Genomic DNA, 21,054 nt, shown 5'->3' with positions numbered 1-21,054 from the left:
GTGGATCACCTGAGGTCAGGAGTTGGAGACCAGCCTGGACAACATGGTGAAACCCTGTTTCTACTAAAAATACAAAAAATTAGCTGAGCATGGTGGCACGTGCCTGTAATCCCAGCTACTCAGGAGGCTGAGGCACGAGAATCACTTGAACATGGGAGGCGGAGGTTGCAATGAGGTGAGATCGTGCCACTGTACTCCAGCCTGGGCAACAGAGCAAAATTTCATCTCAAAAAAAATAAAAAAAAAATAAAAAGAAAAAGAAACCCCCACAACTTTACAGTTCTTTTTAATTTTGCCACTATAATACCATCTTTGTCAAGGTAAGAGGATAGAACATTAAACAGTTTGCTAGCTTCATTTTTTAGAGCTTTAAATATTTAGACATAAGGATGTTGGTTTTTATGAGTACTCTGTTTTTTTCTTTTGAGGCAGAGTCTTGCTCTGTTGCCCAGGCTGGAGTGCAGTGGTTTGATCGCAGCTCACTGCAACCTCTGCCTCCCAGGTTCAAGCGATTTTTGTGCCTCAGCCACCCGAGTAGCTGTGACTACAGGCACGCATCACCATGCCCAGCTAATTTTTGTATTTTTTGTAGAGATGGGGTTTCACTATGTTGTTGGCAGGCTGGTAAACACCTGGGCTCAAGCAATCCTCCCACCTCAGCCTCCCAAAATCCTGGGATTACAGGCTTAGGCGCACGGCCTGCTTAACCTAATTTGAGTTGGTTCCTGTTACCAAAATGTCCTAAATTATACAACCATGCTGTACAACTGCCTGTTTCCAAAACAAAAAGGCATATGTAAATAAAAGGTTTTCTGCTTTGGGCTGTTTGGAAGCAAAAATCAGGTCACAGACAGTATCAGCTACATAGGCTTTCCTCCAGCCTTGAGTTTCAGACACAACCAAAGAGCCTGGACCAAACCAATGACAAAGTTATTCTTCCAAGACAGTGAATAGCCCCCTGATACTTTCTGCTAAATTCCAGATTTCAGGAAAGCGGGGTACTTATAGCCAAATAATTGCATGAGCCTCCAGGGGGCGCTCAAGCCTGACCTCCCTGTTTCCTCTGCTTCTTCCCCACCCGCTTACCCGGGAAAGGAAAACTGCTGCTGTGCTTTTGGAGAGGACAGATTTTATTGGCTCCTGGGCTACTGGCATTTTTCTTGCCTGCATAGGCGCGTCCATTTCCTGCGGCTGAAGTGGAAATTGGGTCTGAGGTCAGCTGGCTTCGGCATACTTTCTTCTCCACCCTTGGAAGGTTTTTGATTTTTCTTTTTTGAGTCTTGCTGTCGCCCAGGCTGGAGTGCTGTGGCGTGATCTTGGCTCGCTGCAACCTCTGCCTCCCGGGTTCCAGCGATTCTCCTGCCTCAGCCTCCCGAGTAGCTGGGACTACAGGCGCATGCCACCATGTCCAGCTAATTTTTGTATTTTTAGTAGAGAGGGGGTTTCACCATGTTGGCCAGGATGGTCTCGATCTCTTAACCTCTCTGCCTGCCTCAGCCTCCCAAAATGCTGGGGTTACAGGCATGCACCACCGCGGTTGGCAAAACATCTCATAATGTTTTAAGAAAGTTTACAAATTTGTGTTGGCCGCATTCAAAGCCGTTCTGGGTCACAGATTGGACCAGCTTGCTCTAGGAAGAGCCCCCTTGTCCTTTACCTTCCAGATCCACTTCTGGTGGGCAGTGGGCAGGTTGACCTTTCTGAAACCTACACATAGCTTTAACTGCTCACTTCCTTTTAGTGGTGTTCACAGGCGTGGGCATGACCGTAGGAGTAAAACTCATTAGTTGTTAACAGTAGGAGTTTTAAGGAAACTGAATTGCCAATGAAATCTGATTGGCAGTTCCTTAGAACCTACAGGTTTCCTGTCACTTCCAGACATCTTGTCTAGACATATTTTTGAGACTGGGGAATCTATTCTTGTAACTCTGGTGCTCAGTTAAATGGCTTCTGCCTTGAGGCTATTCACAATAGTTGTCTCTAGTACAGAGGGACCATCTATAATCTGCTCTTTGCCCCAGTTTTTCCTCTTTGTGGGCAGAAAATGTTTAAAGCATTGCAATGCAGCAAGCTGGAGGCAGGGTAAGAACCCAGGAGGTAGAGGCTGCAGTGAGCCAAGGTCATGCCACTGCACTCTAATCTGGGTGACAGACTAAGACTCCATCTTAAAAAAAAAAAAAAGTGAAAAGGCAAACCACAGGCTGGGAGCAAATGTTCACCACACATATATTTGATAAAGGATTCATATCAGGATATATAAAGAATTCCTGTAAATTAAAAAGAAAAACTTTTTTGTGAGACAGGGTCTTGCTCTGTTGCCCAGGCTGGAGGGCAGTGGGACAACCAGCCCAGCTAATTTTTTAATTTTTTGTAGAGATGGGGTCTTGCTATGTTGCCCAGGCTGGGAAAAAACATTTTTTTTCTCTCTTTTTTTTCTGAAGTTTTAAAGGCAGATTTTGACAACAGGGAAAAACACTTTTTTAATAAACAAAGTACTTGAAAAAGCATTTAGAAAAGAAGATATCTAAACAGCTAGTAAGCATGTAAAATAGATGTTCAACATCTTAACTATCGGGGAAATATAAATTAAAACCATAAAAAGAGATCACTAGACACCCAACAGATGGCTGAAATTTAAAAGATAAGAATACCACCCCCTGGCCAGGTGTCGTGGCTCATGCCTGTAATCCCAGCCCTTTGGGAGGCCGAGGTGGGCAGATCACAAAGTCAGGAGTTCGAGACCAGTTCTGCCCAACATGGTGAAACCCCATCTCTACTAAAAATACAAAAATGAATTGGGCATGGTGGTGCACACCTATAATTCCAGCTACTCAGGAGGTTGAGGCAGGAGACTGCTTGAACCCTGGTGGCGGAGGTTGCAGTGAGCTGAGGCCACTATACTCTAGCCTGGGTGACAGAGCAAGACTCCACCTCAAAAAAAAAAAAAAAAAAAAGGGCCGGGCGCGGTGGCTCACATCTGTAATCCCAGCACTTTGGGAGGCTGAGGCGGGTGGATCACAAGGTCAAGAGTTCGAGACCATCCTGGTCAACATGGTGAAACCCTGTCTCTACTAAAAATACAAAAAATTAGCTGGGCATGGTGGCACGTGCCTGTAATCCCAGCTACTCAGGAGGCTGAGGCAGGAGAATTGCCTGAACCCGGGAGGCGGAGGTTGCGATGAGCTGAGATCGCGCCATTGCACTCCAGCCTGGGTAACAAGAGCGAAACTCCATCTCAAAAACAAAAAAAAACTACCTACTAACAAAGATGTAGAACTGGAGCTCTCCCATACTCTGCTGGTGGGAGTATAATATAGTACAAGCACCTTGGAAAACTGTTTGGCAGTGCCTAATAAACTTAAGTTTACACATAGCCTGTAGCCCAGCAATTCTACTCTTAGGTTTATACCTAAGGCCGAAAAAGGGTTGTACAAGAGTGGTCATAGCATATTTATTTATATTAGCCCCAAACTGCAAAACACCCAATGTCCATCAACTGGAGAATGGATCAACAAGTTGTGGTCTCTTCATACAATGCAATACTACTCACCAATGAAGGAACGTACTACTGATAAATAAATGACATGGGTGAGTCTCAAAATTATTGATTTAATTTTGTTGATTAATTTTGTGGCTGGCAAAAGCAGCCAGACACAAAATATACTATATACAAGTGAATTTCATATATGTAAAATTTAAGAGCAGGCAAAAGTAATTTATAATGATAGAAACCAGTATAGTGGTTCCAAGGAGGTAGGAGGTAATAGCTGGAAAAGAGCACCAGAGAATTTTCTGGGGTGATGGAAGTACTTTATATCTTGATCTAGGTGATGGTCACACAGGTGTATACATTTGTTTAAAAAGAAGTATTGGTTTCTCCAGTTAAGATTTGTGCATCTTCCGTTATATAAATAATACTTCAATTATGTATCATTTAAAGGGATAAGGCTGGCTGCAGTGTAATCCCAGCACTTTGGGAGGCCATGGCAGGGGGATCACTTAAGGCCAGCCTGGGCAGCGTAGGAAGAGCAGCCTGGGTAATATAGCAAGATTCCTGTCTCTATTTTAAAAAATGAGGCTGGGCACAATGGCTCACACCTGTAATACCAGCACTTTGGGAGGCCAAGGTAGGTAGATTACAAGGTCAGGAGTTCGAGACCATCCTGGCTAACATGGTGAAACCCTGTCTCTACTAAAAATACAAAAATTAGGTGGGCTCAGTGGTGGGCGCCTGTAATCCCAGCTACCTGGGAGGCTGAAGCAGAATTGCTTAAATTCCGGAGGCGGAGGTTGCAGTGAGCCAAGATCACACCACTGCACCTGGGCAACAGAGCAAGACTCCATCTAAAAAAAAAATGAGATAGATTTTATATATTCTGTTATGGAACAATCCTCAGTATATGCAACATATGGTGCTAAGTAAATAAAGTGCAGAGCAGTGTTTTGAATTTTTTTTTTTTTAAGAAAAGGAATATTTGCTGGGCTCAGTTGCTCACATCTGTAATCTTGTCACTTTGGAAGGCTGAGGCAGGAGGATTGCTTGAGCCCAGGAGTTCGAGACTAGCCTGGGCAACATAGCAAGACTGTCTCTACACAAGAAAAGAGAAAAGGAATATTCATATACATGTATATTTGTATAGGAATAAAATTTATCTGGATAGAGAGTATCAGAAGTTGCCATGAGAATGGAAAATGGTAGTGAGGAAGTTTTATTTACCTGTGCATTTCCTTTTGTACAATTTTATTATATTTGAGACAGGGTCTTGCTCTGTCAGCCACACTGAGTGCAGTGGTGGGATCTCAGCTCACTGCAGCCTTAACCTCCCAGGCTCAAGCAAGTAAATGGGACTACGAGTGTGTGCCGCCACAGCCAGCTAATTTTTTATTTTGTGTAGAGACAGAGTCGCACTACGTTGCCCAGGCTAATATCCAACTCCTGAACTCATGCAACCCCCCTCTGCCCCCACCCCACCCCGCCCTGGCCTCTCATAGTGCTGGGATTACGGGCATGAGCCACTGAGCCCAGCTCTACCTTTTAAATTTTGTATTTTGTTCAGGAATTCCAGACCCTTCTGGGCAATAGGGGTCGAGGTAGAGAGGGCAAGCCCAGAAACTCAGGGCATCCCTCCTCACTCTGCACAAGGAGGTGCTTGCAGCTTGCCTGGCTCAGCCGAGATCCCAAGGTAAAGCAGGGATTTGTGGCAGGTATCACCTAAGCTGGGTGATGAGGACACAGAGCAAGACAGATTCTATGTCAGCTAACTGTGAGAAGCTTCAGAATGGACAGAGGAAATGGACTGAACATGGCTATGTCAGTGAACAGGAATACTTTCCATTTAACTACTCAGAGCATTATTGCACCTACTATTCCATCCACTATATATTTACAGGCTTACAAAAAACTTGAGGTCCCTGATCCTGGCCTTCAGGTCCTTCTTAACCCCTGGCCTCACTGTTCTCCCCCTCTGCCTGATTCAGCCCTCAGTCTCGGTGCCAGGGCTGAAGCCACACTGACCCCACCTCCAGCAGAGGCAGGGACTCTCCCATGCTTCAGGAGCCACTTTGGGAGGCTGGGTCTGTTCTCAAAGATGCCATGGGTTGCCATCTGTACAATGTCATGAACTGTGGCCTTATATTAATGGAAACTAGTTATTCTGGGAAGGAAGATTACATCCTGTCTCCCTTTTCTCTCTTATTATTAAAAAATTAGTAAATTTTTTTATGGCTCAGGCCTGTAATTCCAGCTGGGAGGCTGAGGTGGATGGATCACTTGAGGCTAGGAGTTTGAGACCAGCCTGGCCAACATGGTGAAACATTGTCTCTACTAAAAACACAGATTAGGACCGGGCGCGGTGGCTCACGCCTGTAATTCTAGCACTTTGGGAGGCTGAGGGGGGTGGATCACGAGGTCAAGAGATCGAGACCATCCTGGTCAACAAGGTGAAACCCTGTCTTTACTAAAAATACAAAAATTAGCTGGGCGTGGTGGTGCGCGCCTGTAGTCCCAGCTACTCGGGAGGCTGAGGCAGGAGAATTGCTTGAACCCAGGAGGCGGAGGTTGCGTTGAGCCGAGATTGCGCCGTTGCACTCCAGCCTGAGTGGAGTGGAACTAATAAGAGGGAAACTCCATCTCAAAAAAAACCCCACCAAAACAAACAAACAAACAAAAACACAGATTAGCTGGGTGTGGCTGTGGCTTGCACCTGTAGTTCCAGTTACTCTGGAGGCTGAGGCAAGAGAATCGCTTGAACCTGAGAGGCAAAGGTTACAGTGAGCCAGGATTGTGCCACTGCACTACAGCCTGGGCAACAGTGAGACTCCGTCTCAAAAAAAAAGAAAAAAGAAAGAAAAACAAAGAGCTAGGGAATGAGAGAAGTAGGAAGTGGAAGTAGGAAGGTGGAGTCACCTTTACCCTCACATTGGGCAGAAGGAACTATCTCCTATACATTGTCAGAGAATATCATCATGACCCTTTAGGGTTTCTACAGTAGCTTTTGAGAAGTTAATTTCAGTGCACTGTCACTGGTGCTCACATAACCCTCTTAAGGAAGAAATAAGCAGGAAAGCTGAGGTCCAAAGACGCTGAAGTCATTGAACTTCAGCCTTAACAGCTCACCCTTAAGCCACAGGAGCTCAAGGGGAGATTGGTTTGTTTATCAAAATGGAAAATCTTTACTATTTGTTCTGATAATATACAAGAGTCATAATTTTTTTTTCAAGCAATACAGAAAAACAGAAAAGTCCTTATAAATTTACTCCCCAGAGATAAATCATCAACATAGCATTTCAAATTTGGGCTACCACGCTCTTGACTACAGGCAACAGAAAAGCACTGGGTACATTAAGGAAGAAAAGAGACATTGGAAGGCTGTGAGATAGCTCAGAGCACCAAAAAGGCTGGAAAAGCAAACTCGGAAAGATGGGCAAAGCCCAAGGAGAACACTGGGCAGCCAGGACCTCGGGCAAGGTCAGGATCCTGGGTTGTGTATGGTTAGAATGCCAGTTCTGCTGCCAGTGGGCAGATCTTGGCTGCCTCCACTGCCCCTGGGACACTGGGTGTCACAGCCACCACTAGCAGCAGAATGAGTTCTAAAATACCCTTGCTTCTGGGTATCAGTCTCTGGATTTTAAGTCTAATTGGCCAAGCTACGCCTCATTCTGACTGCTGAAGAGTGAATACATTTACCTTGGGGCACAGCTGCTGTCAGCAAGATCCACACAGTGTTGGCACCCTCAAGAAAGGGAGTCAGTTGAGAGGCTGAGGTGGGAAGATCACAAGGTCAGAAGTTCGAGACCAGCCTGGCCAACACAGTGAAACCCCCATCTCTACTAAAAATACGGAAAAAAAAATTAGTCGGGTGTGGTAGTGCATGCCTGTAATCCCAGTTGCTTGGGAGGCCGAGGCAGGAGAATTGCTTGAACAAGGGAGGTGGAGGTTGCAGTGAGCCAAGATTGAGCTATTGCACTCCAGCCTGGGCAAGAGGTGTGAAACTGTCTCAAAAAAAAAAACCAAACAAACAAACAAAAACAACAAAGGGAGTCAGATGTCACACGTCAAATAAATGGTAAGTGTTCATTACACACATGCATAACTTTTCTGTTTGTACATAAGTCATGGGCTATTATACACATTACTGTATATTGTTAGTATGTATTATATACGAATTAGATATTAGTATATATTTGAAATATTTTATTAATATATATTATACACAATAATTGGTACACCATTATACACACAATTGGTAAGTAGCTTTTACCTACTATTATATTGTTATACATACTAATTGGTATGTATACATACTAATCGGTAAGTCGATTTTATGATTATTATACATACTAATTGATAAGTAGATTTTTTGTTTAGTCCTGTATATCTTACCATTGCAATAAGTTATTCCCTAAATTCTTGCACAATATTTATTGTGTAGATATTGTCATTATTTAAACAATTTTCACTTGGACGTTTATTTTTTATTTTTTACTATTATAAACAACACAGCTGAGAACATCCTTGAACATAAGTCTTGGCACTTGCCTTACTGTTTCCGTAGATTAACGTCTCAAAGGTGAAACTGCTGAGTCAAATGGCGTGTAAAAATTTCATGTTGCCAGATTGACCTGCAGAAACATCCGTTTACACACGCGCTCACCAACATGTGGGAGAGAGCCCAGAGGGGGCTGTCTTTTCAACTGATGTGATTTAATCCTAAAGTTAAGGATAATCGCCCAGCAAGGAAGGGTATCTGGGTGTTAATCTCAGTAGTTCTTAATTAGGAGCATTCACAAGTGGAGGCGAAACTTTGGAACAGTTTTCTCGTGAGCTCCAGCCACATGGAACATTAGGACTCGCACCGACGCAGTCAGGCTGGGGGCGCAATTTCAAAGTTTCCGTTCGTGCGTCCCTAGGTCACCTGGGGTTTGAACCGTTGTCCCACCACGTGCCAGTCCGCTTCCCTCTCCACTCGGCCAAAATAATTCTCCTAAGGAACTCCCCATGTAAATAAATAAATAAACAATCCAGGCTCCGGGCGCCGCGCCTCCTGTCCTGGGGCTGGGGCTGTAGCGTACCTTCCCCGGACCCAATCTGGCTCCACTTCACCGACCCCGCCAGCCTTCTGCCTTTCCGACCTCCTGGCCCCTGGGGGAGTGCAGGACGAGAAAATATCCCCGGGAGCAGAAACGACTGGAACGCGAGGTACGCGGAAGCCCTCGCTGCGCCGCTCGTGGGGCCCAGGCCCAGAGCCCAGTCGGGCAAACCGCCGCTGCTCTGGAAAGGCCACCAGCGTCCTCCCGGCTTGAGGAGACTCGCGGCCGCCTAAAGCAGCCAGCAGGTCCCATGGTGTAATGGTTAGCACTCTGGACTTTGAATCCAGCGATCCGAGTTCAAATCTCGGTGGGACCTCACTGAACCTTTTGGTCCTGCAATTCCTGTTTTGCGGACCGCTTCCGGCAGCGGCCACTTCGGGCTGTGTGGGTGGCCCCATTGACCTGCCGGACTGCGGCTTAGGGTCCCGCCCCCTCTCTCAAGATGTTTTCATTCCAGAGCCGTCCTGGGCGTGTCGATGCGCACGCGCGAGAGTCAGGCAGAAAAATAAATGTGTTGATGGGAGATTGAACGCGACTTTATCCTGGAGCTAAACTTCCGAAAGAACCCGAAGGGTGCTGCTTCGGGCGGGGCACAGCTAGCTGGGCCGGTCTAGGAGGACCCTGGTTGCCGAAGGTGCCGGCATGTTTCTTATTGGCTTCTGAGCGAGGGTCTCCCTGAGACCGCCAATGAAGTAGCTCGACTGAACCAAGGGGCGGGGAAACGGCGCCCGCGGGACTCCAATTGGTCACGAACAACAACGAGGCTGCCGTCCCCAGAGGGGTGTGTGTTTGGGGTTTGGCATCCACCCTCGCATGTTTGTCTTGGTTGTCCGGTGCTCAGTGAGGCCATCTGTGTCTGTCAGTCAGAAGACAGCCTCTTTAGGCCGGATGCGGTGGCTCACGCCTGTAATCCCAGCACTTTGGGAGGCCGAGGCGGGCGGGTCAACTGAGGTCAGGAATTGGAGACCAACCTGGCCAACATGGCGAAACCCAGTCTCCACTAAAAATACAAAAATTGGCCGGGCGTGGTGGCGCGCGCCTGTAATCCCAGCTACTGGGGTGGCTGAGGCAGGAGAATCGCTTGAATCCGGGAAGTGGAGGTTGCAGTGAGCCGAGATCGCGCCAATGCACTCCAGCCTGGGTGACAGAGCGAGAATCCATCTCAAAAAAAAAAAAAAAAAAAAAAAAAAGGAGGAGGAGCGGGGAGGAGGAGGAGAAAACAGTTCCTTGACTAAGGGACCGGTTCTTCAGCCCGCCAGGATGTCTAAGGGAGTCCTCAACCTGACCAAGCGCGTCTCTGGGCCAATCTGTCCCGGATCCGTATTTAGGTTGCTGAGCTGGTGCACGTGCTTTGCGGGAAAGGACGTACCTTTAGGATTGTAAGAGAGAGATGTGCATGAAGCGGCTTCTTTGAATCAGCATCTGGGTTTTGAGAGGTGCCTGTCTCTCTAGGATAAGTGACAAGGGACCCCGCTGACGCATTTATGATCTCCCTACAAGGTGATTGGCACTGTGGTTATACGTTCCCGCCCCCTGGGAGGATGCTGTGAAAACAGAGAGGACCCTCGTGCTGCTCTCCCACCTCTCCCTTGAGCACCCGTCCTCCCCACCCCACACCGCACGCTCCCTGACCGGTTGAATGGATCCGTGTGTATGAGCAATCCTAGCCTCAAAAATACCTAGCCATAAGAGGTGGAAGGATTTGCTCTACCAGAACTAAAGCTTATTATCAAATGCAAGCTATAGACATTGAGGTAGTTCGGGCTGGGAGCTGTGGCTCACGCCTGTAATCCCAGCACTAGCACTTTGGGAGGCCGAGACCAGCGGATCACCTGAGGACAGGAGTTCAAGACCAGCATGGCCAACATGGCGAAACCCATCTCTACTAAAAATACAAAAGTTAGCCGGGTGTGGTGGCGCATGTCTGTAATCCCAGCTACTCGGGAGGCTGAGGGAGGAGAATCGCTTGAACCCATAAGGCGGAGGTTGCCATTGCACTCTGGCCTGGGCGATAAGAGCAAAACTCTGTTTCAAAAAAAAAAGAAAGAAAGAAAGAAAGAAAGAAAGAAATTGAGGTAGTTGGGTAGTGGTGCAAGAATAGGAAAACATGCCAACTGGACAGAGTAGGGAAACCAGATTCAGCCCCACAGGTATCTGGACAGTCGATTTATGACAAAGGTGGCACAACAGAGGAGTGGGGCAAAGAGCTTTCTTTTCCTTCCATCCTTTCATTCTTTCTCTCTGTTTTCTCTTTCTCTTCCTCCTTCTCCTCCTCTCCTCCTCCCTCCCTCTCTTCTCTACCTCCTCCTTTTCCCTTTTCCCCCTCTCCTCCTCCTCCTCCTTTTTTTCCCCTTCTCTTTGACAGGGTCTTGCTCTGTCACCCAGGCTGGAGTGCAGTGGCACAGTCACAACTCACTGCAGTCTCAAACTCCTGGACTCAAATGATCCTCCCACCTCAGCCTCCTGAGTAGCTTGCACCTCCAAACCCAGCTAGGACTTACCTTTTGTTAAATTATTCTGAGGCAATTGAGTGTCCATATGGAAAAATATGACATCGAATTCCTCCCTAACTTACATTAAACAGAGCAATAAATTCCATGTGAATTGCAGAATTCAATGTGAAGAAAAACCAATAAAGCTTCTGGAAGACAACATAGAAAAATATCTTCATAAAAAGGAAAGTCTTCCCCCAAAAGACACAAAAGTTTCTAAAAGTTTTATATGCTTCACCATATTAATATGACATTATATGGTCTTCTTGTCAAAAGACCCCAGTAATAAAGTGACAAGGTCAGCTGTGGAATAAGAAAAGATACTTGACTTTTTTTTTCCCGACAGAATCTCACTTTGTCTCCCAGGCTTAAGTGCAGCGGCCTGATCTCAGCTCACTGCAGCCTCAACCTCCCAGGTTCAAGCAATCCTCCTGCCTCTGTTCCCCAAGTAGCTGGGACTGCAGGCATGGGCCACCAGGCCTGGTTAATTTTTGTATCTTTTTTTTTTTTTTTTTTTTTTGAGACAGGATTTTGCTCTTGTTGCCCAGGCTGGAGTGCAATGGTGTAATCTAGGCTCACTGCCACTTCCACCTCCCGGGTTCAAGCGATTCTCCTGCCTCAGCCTCCCATGTAGCTGGGATTACAGGCCTCCAGCTAATTTTTGTATCTTTAGTAGAGATGGGGTTTCACCATGTTGCCCAGACTGGTCTTGAACTCCTAAGCTCAAGCAATCTGTCTACCTCAGCCTCCCAAAGTGCTGGGATTACAGGTGAGACGCATAACTGACAAATAAATATAGATTACAATAGAGAAATCCAGTTGGGAGTCTTGGCCCACACCTAAAATCCCAACGCTTTGGGAGGCTGAGGTGGGCTTTGCTTGATCCCAGGAGTTTGCGAACAGCCTGAGCAATACGGCAAAACCCCATCTCTACTAAAAATACACAAATTGAGTATGATGGTGCACACCTGTAATCCCAGCTATTCAGGAGGCTGAGGCAAGAGAATTACTTGACCCTGGGAGGCGGAGATTGCTGTGAGTGGAGATCACTCCATTGTACTCCAGCCTGGGCAACAAGAGCAAAACTCCATCTCAAAAAAAAAAAAGAAAGAAAAAAAAAGGCTGGGGGCATTGGCTGAAGCCTGTAATCCCAGCACTTTGGGAGGCCGAGGCAGGCGGATCACCTCAGGTCAGGAGTTGGAGACCAGCCTGACTAACATGGAGAAACCCCCGCCTCTACTAAAATATGAAATTAGCTGTGCATGGTGGCACACATCTGTAATCCCAGAAACTTGGGAGGCTGAGGCAAGAGAATCCTTTGAACCCGGGAAGCAGAGGTTGTGGTGAGCTGAGATCACGCCATTGCACTCCAGCCTGGGCAACAAGATTGAAACTCCATCTCACAAAAATAAAGAAAAAGAAAAAAGAAAAAAAAGAAAAGACAGCCTAACATAAAAATAGCAAAAGGCTTAAACAGGCACTTCACTGAAATAGGAAACTGGTAATAACTGAGAGACATATGAAAAGATGCAAGAGATCATTAATCATCATGCAAATGCACATTAAAAACTCAATCAGATACCACTACACACTCACCAGAAAGCCAATGCTGATGTTAAGAATGTAGAATAGGATGGGCATGGTGGCCCACGCCTGTAATCCCAGAACTTTGGGAGGCCAAGGCAGGCGGATCATGAGGTCAAGAGATCGAGACCATCCTGGCCAACATGGTGAAACCCCATCTCTACTAAAAAATACAAAAGTTAGCTGGATGTGGTGGCGCTTGCCTGTAGTCCCAGCTACTTTGGAGGCTGAGGCAGGAGCATTGCTTGAATCTGGGAAGTGGAGGTTGCAATGGGCCGAGCTCACTACTGCACTCCAGCCTGGCGCCTGGCAACAGAGCAAGACTCTGTCTCAAAAAAAAAAAAAGAAAAAGAAAAAGAAAAGTTTTTCTACCAAGGGGAAGTCAGGATAACAATTCTGTACTTTGGGCCAGTCAAACCACATTCGGAGGATTGAGATCAATTCTAGTTATCACACAGACATTGGTAAATTTATCCTGGCCACTAACTGGCTGGGTAATGTGGGTAAGTGATGTGAATGGTCTGAGTCTCATATGTATAGGACAATAATAGTACCTTTTGCATAGCAGTGTTGTGCGAATTAGTAAAATAGAAATGAAAACTCCTTATGTCTACATCTGATCCATAATATAATCAAGAATGGTAACTGCTAGAGAAACAACTAGAATACTGAAGTCCATGGAAGCTCAGATACTTGAGAAACACAAATACTTATACCAGAGGAAAATGAAACAGAGGGCACAAGATAACTTTCTTAATGTGGGAACTAGAAAAGTTCCTCTTCAAAGTTTCCTTTCTTGTTAAAAAACAATAATAATAAATGTTAGAAATAATAGTCTCAGCTGGGCACAGTGGCTCACACCTATAATCCCAGCTCTTTGGGAGGCCAAGGTGGGCGGATCACGAGGTCAGGAGTTTGAGACCAGCCTGGCCAACATGGTAAAACCCCATCTCTACTAAAAATACAAAAATTAGCTGGGCATGGTGGCGCATGCCTATAATCCCAGCTACTCGGGAGGCTGAGGCAGGAGAACTGCTTGAACTGGGACCCAAGAGGCAGATGTTGCACTGAGCCGAGATCGTGCCACTGCACTCCAGCCTGGTCGACAGAGCAAGACTTCATTTCAAAAAAAAAAATTGGCCAGGCACGGTGGCTCACGCCTGTAATCCTAGCACTTTGGGAGGCCAAGGTAGGTGGATCACCTGAGATCAGGAGTTCAAGACCAGCCTGGCCATCCTGGTGAACCCCCATCTTTAAAAATAAATAAATAAATAAATAAATAATAGTCTCTTTTAAATACTTTCTTCAAAGGCTTCTTACTAGTAGCTCTTGGTTAAACTCTATCCTATGTAGCTGTTAGACATGCTCACAGGCATGTAGTACATTTTATGCCCTTGTACTTTAACCAAGATATCTGTGCTGGTCATGCTCATAGTCATGTCCCAGCTCACAGCCTATGCCTCTTCCTTATTTGGACTTCCTTTTTGTTCTCCATTGTTGTTACCTGCTTAGAAAAGTTTTAAGTTGTTAGTCAATCAAATTTTACTTTTAGATTGTAAGGTCTGGCTCCAGCCAGCGGAGATCAGACACAGCAGTAAGGACGACCCCAAATGCGTAAGGGATAAATATGTCTGCTTTTCCTTTGTTCGTTGTACTCTTGTGGCAAGATAGCTAACGAGAGCACCCTTTCTGCAGAAAGTAAAGACTGCCTTGCTGAGACATCCTTTGTCTCAGTGCTGATTTTTCTTTGTGGCACCAAACATCTGTTTCCAATATTAGTTTATTTGCCTATTTTTTCCCAGTCTGGATTACAACAGAGGCAGAGAATGAGAACTCATGGGTGGAAGTTAGGGGGGCAAAGAGGATGAACTTTCTAACAACTTGAGCTGTCCATTGGCAGAAAATCCCCCAGGGGATTCTTCCTGATCCCTGCACAGACCAAATCAATTCACCAAGACCTCAGCATTTCATTAAAGAAAGAGTTCGATTGACATGAGTTCATTTCCCTATCACATGGGAGATGAAGATATTACTCAAATTGGTCTTCCTAAAGGCTCAGGAGTTGGGGCCAGGGAATAGACGCTGCTGACTGGTTAGGGATTAAATCATAGGGTGTGGAAATGGTCCTTCTGCACTGAATCTACTCCTGGGTGGGACCACAGGTTCAGCTGAGTCATGAATCACTAATGCAGATAGGGTCTGTCAGTTGCCAGAATGCATCTCAAAAGACCAAGCCTAGGTTTTACAATAGTGATGTTATCTATGGGGTCAAATCATAAATCTTGTGACCTCTGGCCACATGACCCCTGAGCAGTAAAGGATTATAGAAACTACACCTATATTTTTGGTCCCTGAACAAGGAGGAGGTTAGTTTTAGGGAGGGACCATTATCATCCTTACTTTTAAGTTAAACCAAATTCCTCCCATGTTTAGCTTGCCCTATGCTAGGGAATAGGACAGCCAGTCCGTGAGGCTAGAAGCACGATGGACTTGGCCATGTCAGATTTCTCTCACTGTCGGAATCTTTGCAAAGGTGGTTTCAACAGGCTTGAGAAATGCTGAGCTGCTGGAGCCTGAAGTCTTCCAGGGACGCTCAAAGCTCCTTGTCAGTTGGGAGTGTAGGAAGATTTCTGCACTCAGATGGAGACCAGGCTCCACAAAAGGTACCCTGCTTTCCTCTCTGAGGATTGGTTCAGCTGTGAATCCTCATTCCCAGGTTAGGACTTTACTCACCATGAGCTTTTTCATTATTTCGCTTATGGCTTTCACCATTTTTTGTTTGTTTGTACTAAGAACTTCAGTAAGATATCTATTTTTCTTTTTTGTTTTAGACAGAGTCTTGCTTTGTCACCCAGGCTGGAATGCAGTGGCACAATCTCAGCTCACTGCAACTTCTGCCTCCTGGGTTCAAGTGATTTCCCTACCTCAATCTCCCAAGAAGCTGGGACTACAGGCACATGCCACCACGCCCAGCTAACTTTTGTATTTTTAGTAGAGACAGGGTTTCACTGTGTTAGCCAGGATAGTCTCGATCTCCTGACCTCGTGATCTGCCCACTACGGCCTCCCAAAGTGCTGAGATTACAGGCATGAGCCGCTGTGCCAGCCAATATGTATTTTTCATCAGAAACCAGAGCACACATATACACATGAACAAAACTGAAATAACGGTTTAAGAAATAATATATACTCCACTCCCACCACTTCACTTGATTAACCTTTTAAAAACAAACAAAAAAATAGTAAATTAAACAAAAATAACATTTGGCCAGGCATGGTGGCTCACACCTATCATCTCAGCATTTTAGGGGAGCCTAGGTGGGAGGATCACTTGAGCCCAGGAATTTGCAACCAGCCTGGGCAATGTAGTGAGACCTCATCTTTACAAAAAATTTAAAAATTAGCTGAGCTTAGTGTCACGTGTTCCTGTAGTCCCAGTGACTCAGGAGACTGAAGGGAGTGGATCACTTGGGCCCCATAGGTTGAAGCTGCAGTAAGCTGTGATGAGTTGGCCACTAGACTCCAACCTGGGTGGCACAGCAAGACCCTGTCCTGAAACTAAATACATTAAACGAATCTTTACCCTTACACATGTGAGAGTACACCTTATATTTTTTTCTTTTCTTTCCTTTTTTTTTTGAGACAAGGTCTCACTCTGTTGCCCAAGCTGGAATGTTCTGTTGTGATTAAACAATCCTCCCACCTCATCCTCTCCAGGAGCTGGGACTATAGGTGAGCGCCACCATACCTTGCTAAATTTTGTATTTTTACAAAAATTTCACTGTGTTGGCCAGGCTGGTCTCAAACTCCTGACCTCAGGTGATCCACCCATCTTGGCCTCCCAAAGTGCTGGGATTACAGGCATGAGCCACCACACTCAGCCTCTGACATTTTCTATGTATTTTATTTTCTTGAAACTGATCACAGTCTACTAACTTGATTCTAGAACCCACAGTTGGTAAAACACCTAGGCACTCACTACCATCCCAGCTAGCCTTCTCCTTCTAGCTCCAACTTCTCCGAGACCACCTCCACTTTTCCTTCTCTTTCTATGCCCAGTAGTGTAGGGAGAACGTCTCTCTCCTCTCAGCAGTCTGAAAGCCTCTTCCAATGTTTTTATTCTGCTGAAGGGGCCTAGGGGGAAGGCATTTTCTAGAAGGGAGTATCTGCAGAATGTTGTCCCTGGCCAGAGTCACTGGCAGAGGGCAGAGCACTGGCATCCGGGACTAGCCTGGCTGCTCGGGCTGCTTGGTCCCAGGGTTGTCCATTCATCCTCTTCTTTGTTTATTCATTTGAATGTGATGTAATGTGTGTGCAGCACTTATCACACTGCCTAGCACACAGTAAGCCTATACATTACTATTACTATTAGAGACGGAGTCTCCCTCTGTGGCCAGGCTGGAGTGCAGTGGTGTGGTATCTTGGCTCACTGCAATCTCCACCTCCCAGATTCAAATGATTCTCCTGCCTCAGCCTCCCGAGTAGCTGGGCCCACAGGCGTGGACCACAGGTGTGCACCACCACACCTGGCTAATTTTTTGTATTTTAGTAGAGATGGGTTTCACCATGTTGGCCAGGATGTTCTCAATCTCCTGCCCTCATGATCTGCCTGCCTTGGCCTCCCAAAGTGCTGGGATTACAGGCATGAGCCACTGTCCCCAGAAGTTTGAGACCAGCCTGGCCAGTATGGTGAAACCCCATCACTATTAAAAATACAAAAATTAGCCGGGTGTGGTGGTGCATGCCTGTAATCCCAGCTACTTGGGAGGCTGAGGCAGGAGAATCAATTGAACCTGGGAGGCGGAGGTTGCAGTGAGCCAAGATTGTGCCATTACACTCCAGCCTGGGTGACAGAGTGAGACACTGTCTCAAAAAAAATAAATAAAGCCAGGCGTGGTGGCTCACGCCTGTAATCGTAGCACTTTGGGAGGCCGAGGCAGGCGGATCACCTGAGGTCATGAGTTCGAGACCAGCCTAACCAACATGGAGAAACCCCATCTCCACTAAAAATACAAAATTAGCTGGGCATGGTGGCATGCACCTGTAATCCTAGCTACTTGGGAGGCTGAGGCAGGAGAATCACTTGAACCTGGGAGGCAGAGGTTTCGGTGGCCCGAGATTGCGCCACTGCACTCCAGCCTGGACAGGAAGAAGGAAACTCTGTCTCCAAAGACAAAGAAACAAACAAACAAAATAAATAAAATAAAGACTTGCTCCCTGCCTTCAAGGAGCTTGAAATCTTGACCAATAAATCAGACTAAAGTACGGTGTAAAATGAAAAGCAAGGCTCAGGAGTATATGTGGACGAAATGTAAGTGAAATCCAACCAGGTGAGGTAAAAAAAGAAATCCAGACAAAAGTTCAGAATAGCATGGGAGTGCTACCATTTGTGTCAAAAGGGGAGAACATTTCTATGTATTGGCTTGTGTGTGCATAAAACATCTCTGCAAGGCTGCAGGAGAAACTGGAAACATTGATTTCTCCAGGAATGAAACCAGGGAGAGAAAAGGAGTTTCCCTGTTCACTGTATACCTTTTCCACCTCTTGAATTTTTGAACCCCCTAATTTTTAATTACCTCTTCATTCAGTCACAAAGTCTCCAGGGCCTCAAGGAGCCAGAGGAAGCTTAAAGTGATATTTAAACCTACTTGTGACTCACTCGCCTGATTAGCTCGATGAAGAAGCCGTAGCAGGCTGGGGGTGTTTCACGCCCTGCATGAACTGGTCAAGGAATAAAAGAAGCTTCATATTGAAGTGTGGAGCCCAGGGCACCAGGGTAGGGGTTCGGGGTGAGTAAGAGGCAGAGCTAGTCCCCAGAGGGGACCCTCATGCGGAAGGGCCTTGGTGGTCCTGGTGCTCAGGAGTGAAGAAGGGCATTAAGCTAGGGAGCTACAGAAAACCGTCTAGCAGCCGAGGGCAGAATGGGCCACAGCTGGGCTAGGAAGGCGGGGAGTTCTGCAGGAGGCTGTGGAATCATCAGGGTAAAAGGTGACTGGGCTTTAACTGAGGACCAGGCAGAGGGAGTAAAGCGATAAACAGATGAACATGTGAGAGCTTTAGAAGGTGGCTCCACCAGGAATTAGCTTGGTTAGGAATTAGTGTGATTAGATGGGCTGCGGGGTTGAGCAGGGGAGCGGCAAGATGGTGCACAGTTCTTCTTCCTTCTCTCCTCTCCCGGCTTCCCTGGTCCCTGCTTCCTCAGCCCTGATGCCACAGGCGATGAGTCACCCACCTCTCCCATTTCCGTGGTCTGGTAGAGAATAAGAAAATCAGATGGGCCAAGGGGACATTGAGTAACTATTCCAAAGTCGCCTCCCTGACCCTCTCCTGCCCCAGCTTCTGACAGAAATGAGGGAGGAGGGAGAGGAGGGCAGGGAGCAAGATCTTTCTGGTGCTTAATTCAAAGCCCACCTGCAACTCTGCCCTTGCATGAATGTCCTGCCTTTTCCGTCAGACCAGGGCCTCTGTCTCCCTACACAGGACCAGCCGCGGGATGTGTGGAGCCCAGTGTAAAATGAAAATGTGGAGCCCTTGTTCAAAAAGTATTATGAACTTCAAGATGGGACAGCAGAGTGTTAAACCCAGCATGTGCCCTTCTAAGCAGCGGACCCTGTGTGACAGCAGAGGTCGAATGCCCATAAAGCTAGTTCTGTCCTCTAGGCCTCAAGGTCAAGTAGGGAATTGGGTGAGGCTGGGAGGCAAGAGGCTGTGACTTACTTTTCCAGGGATGCCGAGGTCATGGTGGGGTAATCCCTGTCCCCACCTCACTCCTTGCTGGCTTCATGGGTAAGATCCAGAAGGCCCAAGGGTGGGAGGGGCTGGGCTGCCTGACGCACTACGAAGGATTTCGAGCTGCTGTCAGCTCCAGGAGCTGAGGCCACATTAGCCAGTCAGCTGTTCCCCCTCCCCGCCTTCTAAGGCCGAGGAATCCCAACCTGGGAGTCTTTGGTGCAGTGTGGAAGGAGGGTGACAATAGAATCTGAACTTGAGAATGGTTCAGTTCCATGTTACTTGACCAGGAAATCAAGGAGTTCAAGAGTATTCCCTCCCGCTTACTGCCTTTTCCTGGCTTGGCGTCCTTTTATTGCAATTATGTGGTTTCTGCTGGTGGCCTCACTCCTCTGACCCTCTGCGCTTGGTCCTCTCCACACCCATCTTCCCTCACCCTGGCCTGAGTTCCTGAAGTTCCTCCAAGCTCTATTCTTGGCCCTCCTTCTCTCAATCCACACAGTTCTCTTGGTCAATCTCACCCACTTTTGTTTGTATCTGCTACTACCTCTCAGTGATCCCCCACAGGGGTGCAAAGTGGGGAGAAGCCTATGGAGTCACGTGGAATCACCTGGTGGAGAGGGCTTTCCAACTGGTGACACCACCATTCACCCGGTCATCCACGGAGGAAACTGGAAGTCATCCTTGATAATTTCTTCTCCAGCCTTCCAACATGCAATCTCTAGGTTCTGAAATTTCTACTTCTTCACTACCTCTCCAGTTCATCTCCTCTCCATTCTTACCTGTCCTCCCCAATTCAGTTCCTAATCACGTCAAGTGGCTGGATCGTGGTGATTCTCCTTTCTCTGGAAACTGACCTTCTGAGAATGGCCCTAAAAGTCAGCAGAGAAAGGAATTTCTTCCTGTCCGATTCCTGGGAAGCAATTAAGGTTTGAGTCAGATGATCAAGATCTTGGATCATTGCCGGGCATGGTGGCTCATGCCTGTAATCCCAGGATCACCTGAGATCAGGAGTTCAGGACCAGCCTGACGGACATGGTGAAACCCTGTCTCTAAAAAAATAAATTAATTGATGAAGAAGTTTTTTTAAAAAAAGATCTTGGAGCATAAGTGAATTGAAGACAAGGAGATCTGGGGAGAGCTTTGTGGCTGGACCTCTTTGGGTGAGCCGGGAAACTGAAAGTACGTGTCACAAACAGGTTTACCAGAAGGCTCCCTGCAGAAGGGGATCTTCACAAGGGGCTGTCTAGGGCTCATGAAACAAAGCAGTCGGAGAAGCAGGAATAGAGGCTCTGCCTGGGTGGAACATCATGGACTTCTCTTCATCAAGGCCAGCGCAGCTCCACTATCCCCCAATGAGCTGGCGACAGTGAAACCCTGAGCCCCTCACACAGTACCAGAACTCAGTGCAATCATCCAGTTTTCTGGTGGCGGTAATTGTCCTCATTGGAATAGGTACTTTTTCAGGAATTGAGTCTGCATTCATTCCCTGCCAACACCACCATCTATGGACTCATAGTGTCCTAGCCCAGGCTAACTCCAACCAAGAAACTCTTCCCAGAAGAAGAAGTAAGGCATTAAATGTAATGTGGATCTTGGAACAGAAACATGGTGTTAGTGAAAAAGCTAGGAAAATCCAAATAAACTCTGGAGTTCAGTTA

At 46.7% G+C, this 21,054-nt stretch overlaps 1 non-coding gene across 1 annotated transcript; it reads left to right on the top strand.

Moving 5' to 3' along the window:
- Positions 1-8,833: 8,833 nt before the first annotated feature.
- On the top strand, positions 8,834-8,905 carry TRNAQ-UUG (transfer RNA glutamine (anticodon UUG)). Its single transcript has one exon. It is a non-coding gene; the product is annotated as a tRNA-Gln (tRNA).
- Positions 8,906-21,054: the final 12,149 nt, after the last annotated feature.

Source organism: Callithrix jacchus, chromosome 5, assembly GCF_049354715.1.
Source record: "Callithrix jacchus isolate 240 chromosome 5, calJac240_pri, whole genome shotgun sequence".
Classification (NCBI taxonomy): Eukaryota; Metazoa; Chordata; class Mammalia; order Primates; family Cebidae; genus Callithrix; species Callithrix jacchus.
This window is presented reverse-complemented; position numbering and strand designations above follow the sequence as displayed.